This window comes from Prionailurus viverrinus, unplaced genomic scaffold (assembly GCF_022837055.1).
Source record: "Prionailurus viverrinus isolate Anna unplaced genomic scaffold, UM_Priviv_1.0 scaffold_53, whole genome shotgun sequence".
In the NCBI taxonomy this organism is placed as follows: Eukaryota; Metazoa; Chordata; class Mammalia; order Carnivora; family Felidae; genus Prionailurus; species Prionailurus viverrinus.
The window spans coordinates 976,157-988,908 of record NW_025927616.1 but is presented as its reverse complement, the minus strand read 5'-3'; the positions used below and the strand labels follow the sequence as shown (position 1 = coordinate 988,908).

The 12,752-nt window shown below is 54.4% G+C and overlaps 1 long non-coding RNA gene across 1 annotated transcript in view; it reads right to left on the bottom strand.

Annotated features, from left to right (window-relative positions):
• Window positions 1–3,841: 3,841 nt before the first annotated feature.
• Window positions 3,842–12,752, bottom strand: part of LOC125159638 (uncharacterized) — a 40,584-nt gene continuing 31,673 nt past the window's right edge. The window contains exon 3 of the long non-coding RNA XR_007149857.1: window positions 3,842–4,670. This is a non-coding gene — a long non-coding RNA (uncharacterized LOC125159638). The remainder of the gene's footprint in view (window positions 4,671–12,752) is intronic.

Genomic DNA, 12,752 nt, shown 5'->3' with positions numbered 1-12,752 from the left:
CCCTCAGGATCTTCCCCCCATGTACACTGATCTAGAAACCTCAGGACACTCATCTACTGATCCAGACCCCTCTCTCAGAATCCCCCCCACATACATGGATCTATAACCCTCCCCCATGTACACTGATCTAGAATGCTCAGGAACCCCCTGTACATTGATTTAGAATCCCAGAACTCTCAGAATCTCCCCCCCCCCGCCATGGACACTGATCTACTGATCCAGCACCCTCTCTCAGAATCTTCCCCCACATACACTGATCTAGAACCCACAGAATCCTTTCCCACATATAATCTCCCAGCTCGTGCCAGAGAATGGTGTCGAGGTCTTGTAGCTCCCTCAGACTATGGTCCCTTTCCTCCCTTCACAGGCCCATCACTTCTCCAGCCAGGCTATGGAAGGGCTCAACTATACTTATTGGCCTGGTGGCATCATCTTAAAGAAAGAGGGAGTGCTAGCCTTTAACAGTGAGAAACACATCACTTCTGTGGGCCCAGAAGGTTCAGAGGGATCTAGAGATTCAAGATTTTACTGACCTAGATGTCCCCACTGTGGTCTCAGGATTCTATTCTTCCCAACTCAGGGCCATGACCTCGGCATAGCAGGCTTGACAGAATGACAATTCAACCCTCTCAGGGACACTTGTACTCTTCCAATTGTTTTGGGCCATTTGGCACAGCCTTCCCATTTGGCCTTATTTGGTGACTGATTACCATTAGCCTTGACTATCTTTCTTCAATGCACCGATTTCCCCTGTCTATGACCTTCCAGTTCTAGCTTCTAAATTACTGCTTCCTCCTTAATTGGCAAATGCCTGACGTACCACCGTGGCCAGTGCATTCATTCCCACTGGTGTTGCATTCCAGTTGGCCCCAGCAAAAGTTGGGATGACTGCATCAGTAGAGCACGCCAGGGGCAACCCATGCTCCCCGCATCAGGGACGGGCATCTCGCTGCCAGTTGGGTGGAGGGTGATCAATACAGGTGTCCAATACAGGTTTGGTGAATGGACGGCGCGTAGGTAGACGGCTGCTGGGAGGGGAGGAGTTCTCCGGAACCCCACCTGGTTAGCCTGAGAAATAGCTGAGAAACATTGGCATTTCCTAACCAAAAGTTTTCCTTTAATAAGAACACTATACGAATAACAGGGAAAGGAAAAGCAATTCTTTGGGGACTTCTGACTTCTCAGCAATTAATAATAAATCTGTAAAGTGACAACTAAAAGTGACAATCATTAACCAAATATTTTATGACCACGAAACACTAATGTAAGTTCTAATACACTTCGGTCAGAATCAACATCAGTCAGAGGGGCCAGAGGAGACGAGACGCTCTGCCCTCCAGGCCCTGGAGCCCGGTGGGTGACAGGTGTCTATGTCACTCTCAGCACTGCCTCCTTTGGGATATTTATGGTGTAGTTACCAGGCAAAGCCCAGGAAAGAGAAGGGCAAAAAGAGAATTTCTTCACATTGAAAACTCTGGCACTGTTTCCAGACCAATTCAGAGTCGGGGGCCCTCTCTGTTCCTCCCTGGTCATTTATCGAATTGCCAGAGAAGCTGAAATATCTCCAATTGTTAGGAAATATCGCTGTTTTGAATTTTGACATCCTTTTGTTCATTCGGCCTCCAGTATGGAGACAACCTTGAAAGTGGGAACACAGGTAGCCCCTGGGTACTCACCCATCCTGTGGTCATCGACCATCCTTCAACGGTCCAGTTAAGGGGCTGAATGTCTTAGTTCTGGCTTATGATTGTCACAGTCCTTGTTGCTAAAAAAAACATGTCTCCGTCCAGAGCCCTGCGTCAAACGTGCCCCATCACCGTCTCTTTAGGAAAGATGCCCCGTGAGGATCACCGGCAGACAATGAGACAGTGTCACGGACTCAAACACATTTATTTGTCAGAGCTAAGGCTTCTGCTGACCCTAAGGTTTCCTGAGAGTTAGGGGAAAGGCACCCGAGTCCAGACCAGAGGCGAGGCCTGGTGAAGTAAGTGGGATGCTCGCAGCTCCGTGTTCGTTTCACAAACGTTTGTGAGTGTCCGCTCTGTGCAGGTGCCGCGGACACCGAAGAGCAAAACCCACCCAGGCCCTGCCTTCTAGAAACTTCTAGCAGGGAAAACAGAAACTGATATAAATACATGTGTAGTGTATACATACACATGCACGTTGTGCGTGCATATAAACATAACACCCTGGAACAAGCTGCGGGAAGATCTGTGAGGGTCTAGGTCCAGAAAGCTCTAAGAGGGAGCACAGTGTGATCTGCTCTGGTCTGGGAGGGCAGGGCAGGCTTGCCTGGGCGGGGAGGGAGGGAAAGGGTAGAGTCTGTGCCCACAGTTCCTCCCCTCCCCACCCCAGGGCTGGAAGATTGAACACTGCGTTTCCCAGACTCCCTTGCCAGCGGGTTCTGCACGGGGAGGTGGGAAGTGGGAGGCAGGGAGATGCGGTCGCTGCTGCTGTGGCGGCCGTGGGCTCAGGGCAACACCACGCTCTCTTCTGTGCATCCAGCCCCCGGAGGCGGCCGGGCTTCCTAAAGCAGCCGGTCTTTGAGTCGTTCGCCTTCCCTTTCTGCTCGGCCGCTCTTGCGAGACCTCCATTACCAAATTCCTGCGTTAAATTCCCTCTGTTTAAAACCCTAGAGGAACTTTTGCTCCCCGACAGCACTAACGCTCAGTTCCTGACACAGCCCCGCGAACACACTCAAACATGGGCGTCTGGATGGGTCACCGGAAGGGACGCTAGCGGCTGCAAGGCTCGAGACCCATAAAGCTTCGACGACCGTGAAAGAGAACCTCTTGTCTCTCACAGCCCCAGAGCCACCTACTAGAGGTCAGACCTCACACCTGATCGGGCAGACTGCAGAATTATCAGTAACAGACCCACCGCGTCTCTTTTGAGTCCTGTCCTGTGATCTATAACCAAGCAAGCAACCCAGCTGCGTCTCCAGGTTGTGGGTCTGGAGGTGCACAGGACGCACGTGGCACACAGGACCAACGGCCCTTCCAGCCCCAGGAAGGTCCAGGCACAGATCTGAGGAAAGGCATTCCAGGCAGAGGGAACGGCAGGTGCGAGGCCCAGAAAGGGAGCCAGCATGGCGAGCGTGAGGGACGGGGAAAGGCCGGCGTGTCTGGAGCACGGCAAACGAGGAGGAGCTCAGAGGGACGTGGTGCCGGAGAGACAGCGGGGTCACGTGTGGCCCAGCCAGGATGAGAACTCATTTTCTTCTGGTTTAATAAAATCCAGTTGAAGGCGAAAAGCAGGCAGTTTCCTGGGGTTCTGACACTGACCACCCAGAGGCAGCGCAGAGCCCCCTGGTTCAAGGGCACAGCCCCCAAGAAGGCAGTCACTGCTTCAATGCCAGCTATGAGCTCAGGGTCCTGAGGCCGCCCACACGTCTGACCAAGAGGCTAAAAATGCAGGGGTTGCTATGGCCTCCTCGCTAGGGTGACTCACAGCCCCCAGGGAAGCGCGGTGCCTGTGGTTAGAGCTGGATTCGAATCAGGACCGGCCAGATGGAGAGACACATAAAGCCAGGTCTGGGGGAGGCCCAAAGGCAGAGCCTCCATCGCCTCCCCCAGGGACCTCCAGGGACCCAGGGTGTATCACCAACCGGGGCAGCTCCCTCCGGCCTCAGTGCCCAGAGTATCTGTGGGGTTTGGTCACCACGGAGAGACTGGCGGGCTGAATCATGGGCCACGTGGTTGGACTGCACCTTTTTTGTTTTTTAATTTTTTTAACATTTATTTATTTTTGAGACAGAGAGAGACAGAGCATGAACGGGGAGGGTCAGAGAGAGGGAGACACAGAATCCGAAACAGGCTCCAGGATCTGAGCTGTCAGCACAGAGCCCGATGCGGGGCTTGAACTCATGGAGCACGAGATCATGACCTAAGCCAAAGTCGGACGGTCAACTGACTGAGCCACCCAGGAGCCCCTGGACTGCACCTTCAACAGCCTCTCCTCCCCCGAGGGCAGGCTGGCACCACGTGCTCACAGCCCGACTGACCACAGGCTTGGTGCTTCTGGGGTGGGCTATCTCGTCAGCATAAACCATCAAGAACCACCACGAAACAGTGGCACTCCCATCACTTGGGAAATCCGGTGGGTTTTAGAAGCTCCACGCTAGGAACCTGGGACAGAGACCAAAGAAATTCCTTACGACGTAGCAGCAGGAGAGTTTCACAGTCAGAGTTAAGTTTTACAAAGATCATCGATCGCAGCTGCTATGTGGAGGGGTGGACAGCAGACATCTATGGTGGCGTTCCAACAAGACGGCCCCTGGTCAGACACCTAGTGCCCTTGGTCCTGTCCATGTCCAAGCCTGGTTCCGGGAGCATTCTGGTCATTCTGGGAGCTACAAAATGCCCTCGTAACAAAGTGTTTCTGCCCAGGTTCACGGGAATGGTTTCTGTACTTTTCCACCAAGAGCCCTAAGCGTGGCACACCTTTCTAGGCTCCTATGGCCTAGATATAGGAGCCCAGAATGCGGCGGGGGCCTCGAACGCTCGGCACAAAGCTCCCGCTTACAACGAGACGGGAAACCACCAAACCTTTGGCTGGAGACAGGTGTGACGGAAGTTTCGTCTGCATGGTGGCACCAGGCTGGATCAGAGGTGACGGTGGTGGAGACGGAGAGAGACAAACAGTGTCGAGATAGGATACGGATGTTCCCTCTGCATGGAGGATGGAAGAGAGAGAAATCATCATCATGAAAGCCAAAGTTGTGTATGAGAGAGAACAGTAGACACCGATTTATGAAGAACGTCCCATAAAGAACAGTCAGTTCCTTGCCGCCTCCTTTCTCCTTCCTCCCGAGGTCAAGAGGCCACGGCCCCGCCTGCTAACGGCCCAGACGCTCAAATCTGATGAACGGCTGCTTCTCCTTGAAGGGGAAATGGGGCGGTTTTGCTGACTCAGCCCCATTTTCCCAGCCAGACAAATTTATTTCTCGTACGCACACGCACCCTATTCAAGAGCCTCGTCTCCCGCTTTCCTCTCGTGCAACTTGTCCTCAATTCCCTCAGGGAAACTCCCTCTGTCCTCCAGTTTCTTCTTTTTTTTTTTTAATTTTTTTTTTTTTAACATTTACTTATTTTTGAGACAGGGAGAGACAGAGCATGAACAGAGGAGGGTCAGAGAGAGGGAGACACAGAATCTGAAACAGGTTCCAGGCTCTGAGCTGTCAACACAGAGCCCGACACGGGGCTCAAACTCACGGAACGTGAGATCATGACCTGAGCCTAAGTCGGATGCTCAACCGACTGAGCCACCCAGGCGCCCCAATATTATAAGTTTAAATGGTGTTAGTGGGCCAGCCTGGGCACCCAGTTGTATTTTTATTTTATTTATTTATTTATTTATTTATTTATTTATTTATTTATTTTTAACGTTTATTTATTTTTGAGACAGAGAGAGACAGAGCGTGAACGGGGGAGGGGCAGAGAGAGAGGGAGACACAGAATCTGAAATAGGCTCCAGGCTCCGAGCTGTCAGCACAGAGCCCGACGCGGGGCTCGAACTCACGGACCACGAGATCGTGACCTGAGCCGAAGTCGGCTGCTTAACCGACTGAGCCACCCAGGCGCCCCAGTCCTCCAGTTTCTTCCACGTGCGAGCCGAGGAAAAGCGAGCCCAGCGTGGTTAGTGCACAATAGTGCCAGCGATACACCCTCTTGAGGAGGAAGGCAGGCCTGACACTAGGAAGCCAGGTCTCATGTCCTGAAGATCCCATCACCTCCCGGAATGCCTAAGGACCCACATTTCCCTGCGGACCGTCAGCACCGATCTATACCATCATCCTTCCTTAACTAGCCCTATGTCCCCATAGGTGTCCCTGTTTAGTAAAAATGAAAACCTTCCATAATCAGTTTCATGGATGATGGATTAAATCACTTACCTACATGCTAATGTTGCAATGGAGACGGATTTTGCTACAAATTTTTCTTGCAGACATACAACCTGGCACCGACTGATATTATCAGTTTTTAATTTATTTTTTTAAATTTTTCAATGTTTATTTATTTTTGAAAGAGACAGAGTGTGAGGGGGGGGAGGGGCAGAGAGAGAGGGAAACACAGAATCTGAAGCAGGTTCCAGGTTCCGAGCTGTCAGCCCAGAGCCCGACGCGGGGCTCGAACTCACGGACCGCGAGATCTTGAACTGAGCTGAAGTTGGCCGCTTAACCGACTGAGCCACCCAGGCACCCCGTGTATTTTTAGGAGAAAGTGCGTTAGGCCTTCAAACAAACACTTTCAAGGTGACTGCTGGAAACACAGGTTTTGGAAGCTGAACACAGCTTAACTCTTAATAAAAAAAATTCTAATGAGACATACAAAGTTATATAATTATTTTAAGTATAGTAGCGGAGAATTCCAACATGCGTGTCGAACACATGTGACTTCCTTTCTCGCCACTTAATTGGTTCTGGTAATCTGCCAGCTCTCTCTTTGTTGTTCTAAAGCTGTCATTACGAGTTTTGCTGGCTCGCAGGGCGACAGAAAGACAAGCTGGAGGTATGAATTCTGCTGCCTGAGTTTTCCACATATATTTATTAATACTCCTTAAATTATCCTCGAAGCTGGGTGTCTCTCTCGATTTAGAGCCTCTTCTCACCTGGTTTAGCACCGCAGTCTCCCTTTGATTGTTCGTACGGCCAGATGCAGCTGCATTGATTCACATGTTTTAGAGGAACGCAGCGCTTAGCTTGTTGGCATATCGGAGAGTCTACAAGTGCCCCGGTTCAAGCCCTCCTCACGACGACACGCGCAGGGCCGGTAGAGTGGAATTAGCCCCATTTGGCAGCACTGTTCCTTTTTTTCGGGGCCAATGCCCGAGCGGGAGCTAAGGGCTCAGAGAGCCCTATTACCAAGCCACACGGAAGGAACGGTTTGGGTTGCGTTTCAAGTTTCCAACAGAAATTTCAAGTCAAGGCCATGAGACAAAAGCCACGGGAGCCAAGTGGAACGGAAACACAGCTGCATTTGCACTGCGCCTCCAGGAACCGGATTTTCTTCTTCTGCGCCTCTGTCCCCGGCGACGAGAGGGCAGGGGTTCTGAAGCTGCGATCTTCAAGGCCGGCCTTGAAGGCCACGATTACCCACAGCGTGTGACTTCGGCAGTCGTCGTGCACCAGCTGACAGGTGAGGAGAACCCACCGGGCTTCACGCACGGTCCCGTGGATGGAGCCACGGGGCCACAGAAGTGAGTAAGATTCCGTGGCCCTCCTCCCGCAGCTCCCGATCTGGAGACAAAGCGGGTGGCTATAATACAAAGCAGACAGGAAAGAGGTTCCCTAGGAGAAGAGGAAGCAAAACCATGCGGAAGGGCAAAGCGGGGACCGACGCGTTCCAACCAGGCGGCGGAGGGAAAGCTTCCAGGGGAGGAGGCTCTGAGTGGAAGCGAGGAGGGTCCCTCAGACGGCAGAGCAAGGACATGGAGGCAGGAACGGCAGGTGGGGCGGCGCGGGGAGCCGGAGGAGACGGACGCGGTGGGCGAGGGGGCCGGAAAGGCAGGTCGGGGCCACATCCTCCAGGGCCTGAGGCCACAACCAGGGCTTGAACCAGACACTATCTGACCCGCGTCATAGAAGAACACCCGCGTGACAACGGGGAAAATGGGCTGCAAACCTGACCCACCCAGAAGCTCCTGAAATACCCAGAGTAGAGTTAATCAGGGTGGAAGTTAGAGCAGAGCCACGGCCCTGGGATGGGAGGCTCCCAGGAAGAAAGCACAGGGTTGGCAATCGATCATTCGGACGTCGAGAGGCACCGGAGTCCAGAGAGAATGGAGGGCAAGGGCTGGAAGCTGGCGGGGCATCCGGCCAGGGTAGGGGCCCCCAGCAGCCACGCAGGTAAACACGGCAAACGGAGCAGCGAGGTGGAAAGCGGGTGTTGTTTCAATGCGGCCAGTTTTCATCACTGATGAGAGATGTGCATGAGGACATCCAGGAGAGCGTCAGAAAAACGGTCATAGCTCAGACCCTGCAGGAAGGGAGCCTGGAAAAGAAGATAAAAGACGGGAAGATAGAACTTGGAGGAAAGCTGCATTTAAGTTGTGAAGTTAAGCCATAAGCAGAGAGGGGACCAGGAACAATCACAGAGAAGACACAGCCCAAGATACAGCGAGAGCCAGAGGAATGTTCCCGACGCTCACGAAGGGGAACGGGGTCATGGGGTTTGAAAATACCCCCAAACCAGAGGCGCCTGGGGGGGCTCAGTCGATTGAACATCCACCTCTTGATTTCTGCGCAGGTCACAATCTCACGGTTCCTGACTTCAAACCCCGCATCGGGCTCTGTGCTGACAGTGCAGAGCCTGCTTGGGATTCTCTCTCTCTCTCTGTCCCTCCTGCGTGCTCTGTCTCTCAAAATAAATAGACTTAAAAAAAATTTTTTTTAATTTAAAATAAAAGGAAAGACAATCCCCCCAAACCAAAGCTCTTTGAGTTTGCTACCTGTCTTGGCTAAAACCAGAGTGGAAGGATCAAACCGGACCTGGCCTTGGAGGTGGTTCAAGGCCCTGGCCCTCCCCCACACACCTGCTCATGAATATTCAGGACGCACGCCTCCTCTCGGCAGAAAACTACCATGTCCGTGAGACTCTCAGGGGACGGTTCCAGCACTGAACAAAGTCGGCAGTTTGGCAAAGCCCAGGTTGCACCCCTTCCCCCTCGATCGGTGCGTCCGATTCCTATTCTTCAATCTGCCCTTCCTGCCCCGGGTCCCGTGCTGGTGGAGGGAATGGAGTCGTGTGCTGGGGGCGACGCTGACCGTGAGCAGGCGGTGGCTCACAGCCCACTGGGTCCACTGACGCTGGCCAGGTGTCTCCCTGAAGGCCCGGCAGCTGCCGCGTATCCACACAGTGCTTTGGCCAACGAGCGTTTCTCCGCGCGTGGACGCACTTACGCCGCCCCACCAGCCCACAAGGAGGACGCTATTTTGCTCCCCCTGATTCACACGCTCGGAAACCCCTGGCCCCTCTGTCTCGGGGCTGAGTCTGCGTCATCGTTCCGGAACCTTCCGCAGCTTGTCCTCTCCGCCGCGTGGCACCCAGCTCACATGTGGCCGGTGATCCTCGCCTCTACCCGAGTCAGTATTCTCCGCTGGCAGCCCCTCCCCCGTGACTTGTCCTAATTTTAGGTGGCCCTCCCTCCGTCTCTGCCCCCTCACCCTCGAGCCATCAGAGAACATACATGACAACTTGGCATTAAGAAACATCCACTTCCCACCTAAAAAAAAGTGCCACCAAAATGCAAACAGGCTTGAAAGGGGGCTGTCCCAACCGGGCACACCCGGGACAGGCAGACCAGAGGTGGCTGGGGCAGGCCGCCAACTGCTGGCCCCCGCTGCACAGGCCCCAGCCGCACACACTGCCCACCCCCCGTGTCCCGGGACCTCACTCTGCATCCAGGGAGGCCAGCCTCGCAGATGGCGGCCGCGGCCTCCCTGGCCTCCAGCTTCTGGTCGGGAGAGGCCAACAGGCATCCGAGGATAGATGAAGCAGACGATCGGAAACGTGCCCCCCGCCCCCTGCCGCTCTGAAGGTGACGGTGGCCACGCGTGTCCATGGCAGGCCCAGGTCCCGGCACGCAGGCACCTCGTGGGCACCGCCCCCGCCCTGCCTGTCCCGGCCCCCTCTGTCACCCTGTGGTGGGACTCACCCCTCACCGCCCGTTAGGCCCTCCCCCGCCCACACCTTTGCATGTCCCCTCGTTTAACTGTCCTCAGCCACCACATTTGAGGGTCACCTGCCGACACGGTCCCTTTCCAGAACAAGCTCAGCAGCAGCCCCCAAGCCCCAACGACTGTCAATAGTTGCAACGGCTAACGTGCCGACGGAGCAGAGGACACAAGGACACGAAGCTTCAGACAGCTAACCTGGGATGAAGGAACGAGGTCCTCGTCGCCCGGGGTCGCCGTCCACACCACAGGCTGGCGGCTTCGGCCAGCAGGGCTCCCCCACAGGTGTGAAATCGAGGCGATGGCGGGGCTGTGCTCCCTCAAGGGAGGGGAGCACCCACCCTCACCTCTCCTGGCGCTTGCTGGCCGTCCTGGCATTCGCTGGACCGCGCCGTGGGGCTTGGGCCTGCACGCGGCCTTCTCCTCGGCCTTCTCCGTGCGCGTCCCCGCCCCCACGCGGCTTTCTCCTCTTGTGCCCGTTGACGAGGACCCGCCAGCACGGCACCCGCACCGGCCGCCGCTCAGTCGGCAGGAACCAGCCTGGACGTGCCCGTGAGTGAGAGCACCGGCCTCTGTCACGACGCCGTAGAAAAGGCCACGTCCGCGCGAGACTCTGGAGGCTCACGCGGAGGCGCCGTGTGTGGTGACGACGTGCGATCGTGGAGGCCGTAAGGGACCCCGTAGCAGTAGAAGACATGGGCACGGTCACGCTGGTCTGACCGCTGGCTTTTTCCAGGTTTGCTTTTCCGGAGTCAGTTACGGGTCCTCTCGAAGACTTCAACGCAGAAGGAACCTCTGTTCTGAGCCCGCGCGGACTTGCTGCTCGGGTGTTCCAACGGTGGTATTTTTAACGATCGTTGGTTTGTAGAATCAAGGTGACATCTCTAGGCAGACTGAAGATCTAAAATTCTTAAATCCCGGGCGTCTGTGGGGGCTCAGTTGGTTAAGCATCCGACTCTTGGTTTCAGCTCAGGTCACGGTTTGTGGGTTTGAGCCCCACATCGGGCTCTGCACTGACAGTAAGGAGCCTGCGGGGGTTCTCTCTCCCTCTCTCTCTACCCCTCCCCTGCTTGCGCTGTCTGTCTCTCTCTCTCAAAATAAAAAAGATAAGGGCGCCTGGGTGGCTCAGTCGGTTAAGCGTCCGACTTCAGCTCAGGTCATGATCTCGCGGTCCGTGAGTTCAAGCCCCGAGTCGGGCTCTGTGCTGACCGCTCAGAGCCTGGAGCCTGTTTCGGATTCTGTGTCTCCCTCTCTCTCTGACCCTCCCCCACTCATTCTCTGTCTCTCTCTGTCTCAAAAATAAATAAACGTTAAAAAAAAAATAAAAAAGATAAACTAAAAAAATAAAAGTTAATTCAAAAGTAAAATTCGTAAATCTCAAACTATAAACCATTCCTCTCTGCCACCTGACCCTGCAAAATCAACTCAGCATTTCCGTTAATGGGCTTTACCACCGTAGGCAAAGCACAGTCCGAACTCCACGCAGCACTGAAGGTCCTGTCACCTCGCTTAACCACGCACACCCCTTACATCCCATCACACGTCACGCATTTCGTTTGTTCACTCAACAAGTAGTAATTAACCACCTACATCTTGCTTAGCAGGCGTCAACAGGGTGAACTGTGTCCCCAGCCGTACAAGTACCTGTAAGAAACCGTACTCAGTACCCGTGAATGTGCCCTTGTTAGAAAATGGGATCTCCGCAGGTGTAATAAAGTTGAGGTCGTACCGAATTAGGGTGGCCCGTCAGCCCAGTACCTAGTGCTCGGTCAGCCCAGGACCTAGCGCTCCGTCGGTCCATTTGTATTTAGTCATTTCACAGGATATTAACCAAAGCAAGAGAAGTCATCCTTACTGCGGGCTCTGGCCTGGGAGTTCCGTCTCTTAGCAACCGCCCGAGGGCTCTACCCTCCCCCTCAGCTTGGCGGCCTCCACCCCATCCCTCCCCCCACAGCAGTGAAATTCAAGCCAGCAGCAGGGATGGGACATTGTTGGCTCCGTCGCGTGTAACACCCCACTGCCCTGTACTGATTCCAGGCAGGAAGCTTTCACAACTTAAACTAGCTTGTGTGTAAGAGATCAGATCAGAGCAGGGAGCACAGGTTCACCGGGTCGTGAAACCGAATAGTCAGGCAGAAACCTGTCACGGCTGCACACGGGGGCTCAGGCAGTTTCATTCGGACCACGTTTGTCCCCACCTTCAATCCTCCTTTCCTCTGGGTTAGCTTTGCTCATTCGTGCAGGCAGCCACCCCGGGCTAGCATGCTCCCTGCATACACCCCGGGTGAGGCAAACACATCTCCTCCCAACATTCAGACAAGTCCTGAAACTGAGCCCCAGCCTGGCTCAGATCGTGTTCCCACCCTGGGGACGGTGGAGACAGAGTCCTCCCCCAGCACCCTCCACACCCAAAGGAAAACCGGGGAGCGTCACTAGAGGGGGCACGGCGGTGGAAGGACGGGTGAGAACAAAAGTCATTTCCTAACTCGAAGGGTGTCGATCACTCGGGGCAAACAGTACGACTCACCCACCCCGTGTCCGTTCCCAATACTTCCTGTTCCCGGCTGACGGAATCTCAGTTTTGCTTGCTTGGCAATATGCTCGCTTTAGGGCATGAATCAAACCAAGTCAAAATTAGCAAACACGTTTCCTGTTTCCAGATTATTTAATGGATGGATTCAAAACAAGCTCTGGTCAATGAATTAGAGGGGGAAATCTGGGAAATCTGCTGTGGACGTATGGCTCAGGGAAAAATCCTCCTCCCTGAAAGGAAAGGAGGTTCATGAAGACAGTCCACACACGTGCTGTCCTGGGCTTACCTCTGGGCCAAGTATACGGGGATATGATGGGGATGTGATAGCTGGAGCTGCTGCAGCCACCTTGCGACTGTGAGGGGAGGGCCAAGAGAATAGCATAAATGCCAACCCACTGCCCTGATGTCCCGGAGCTACCGACCCAGCTCCAGACCTGCCATCTCCAGGCTGCTTATCGGGAAAACCACATGCACGAAGCCAGGCTGCCTGTTTCTCACAGCTGCACACGTCCAAACTATTCCACTACAATCCACGGACACGCGGGG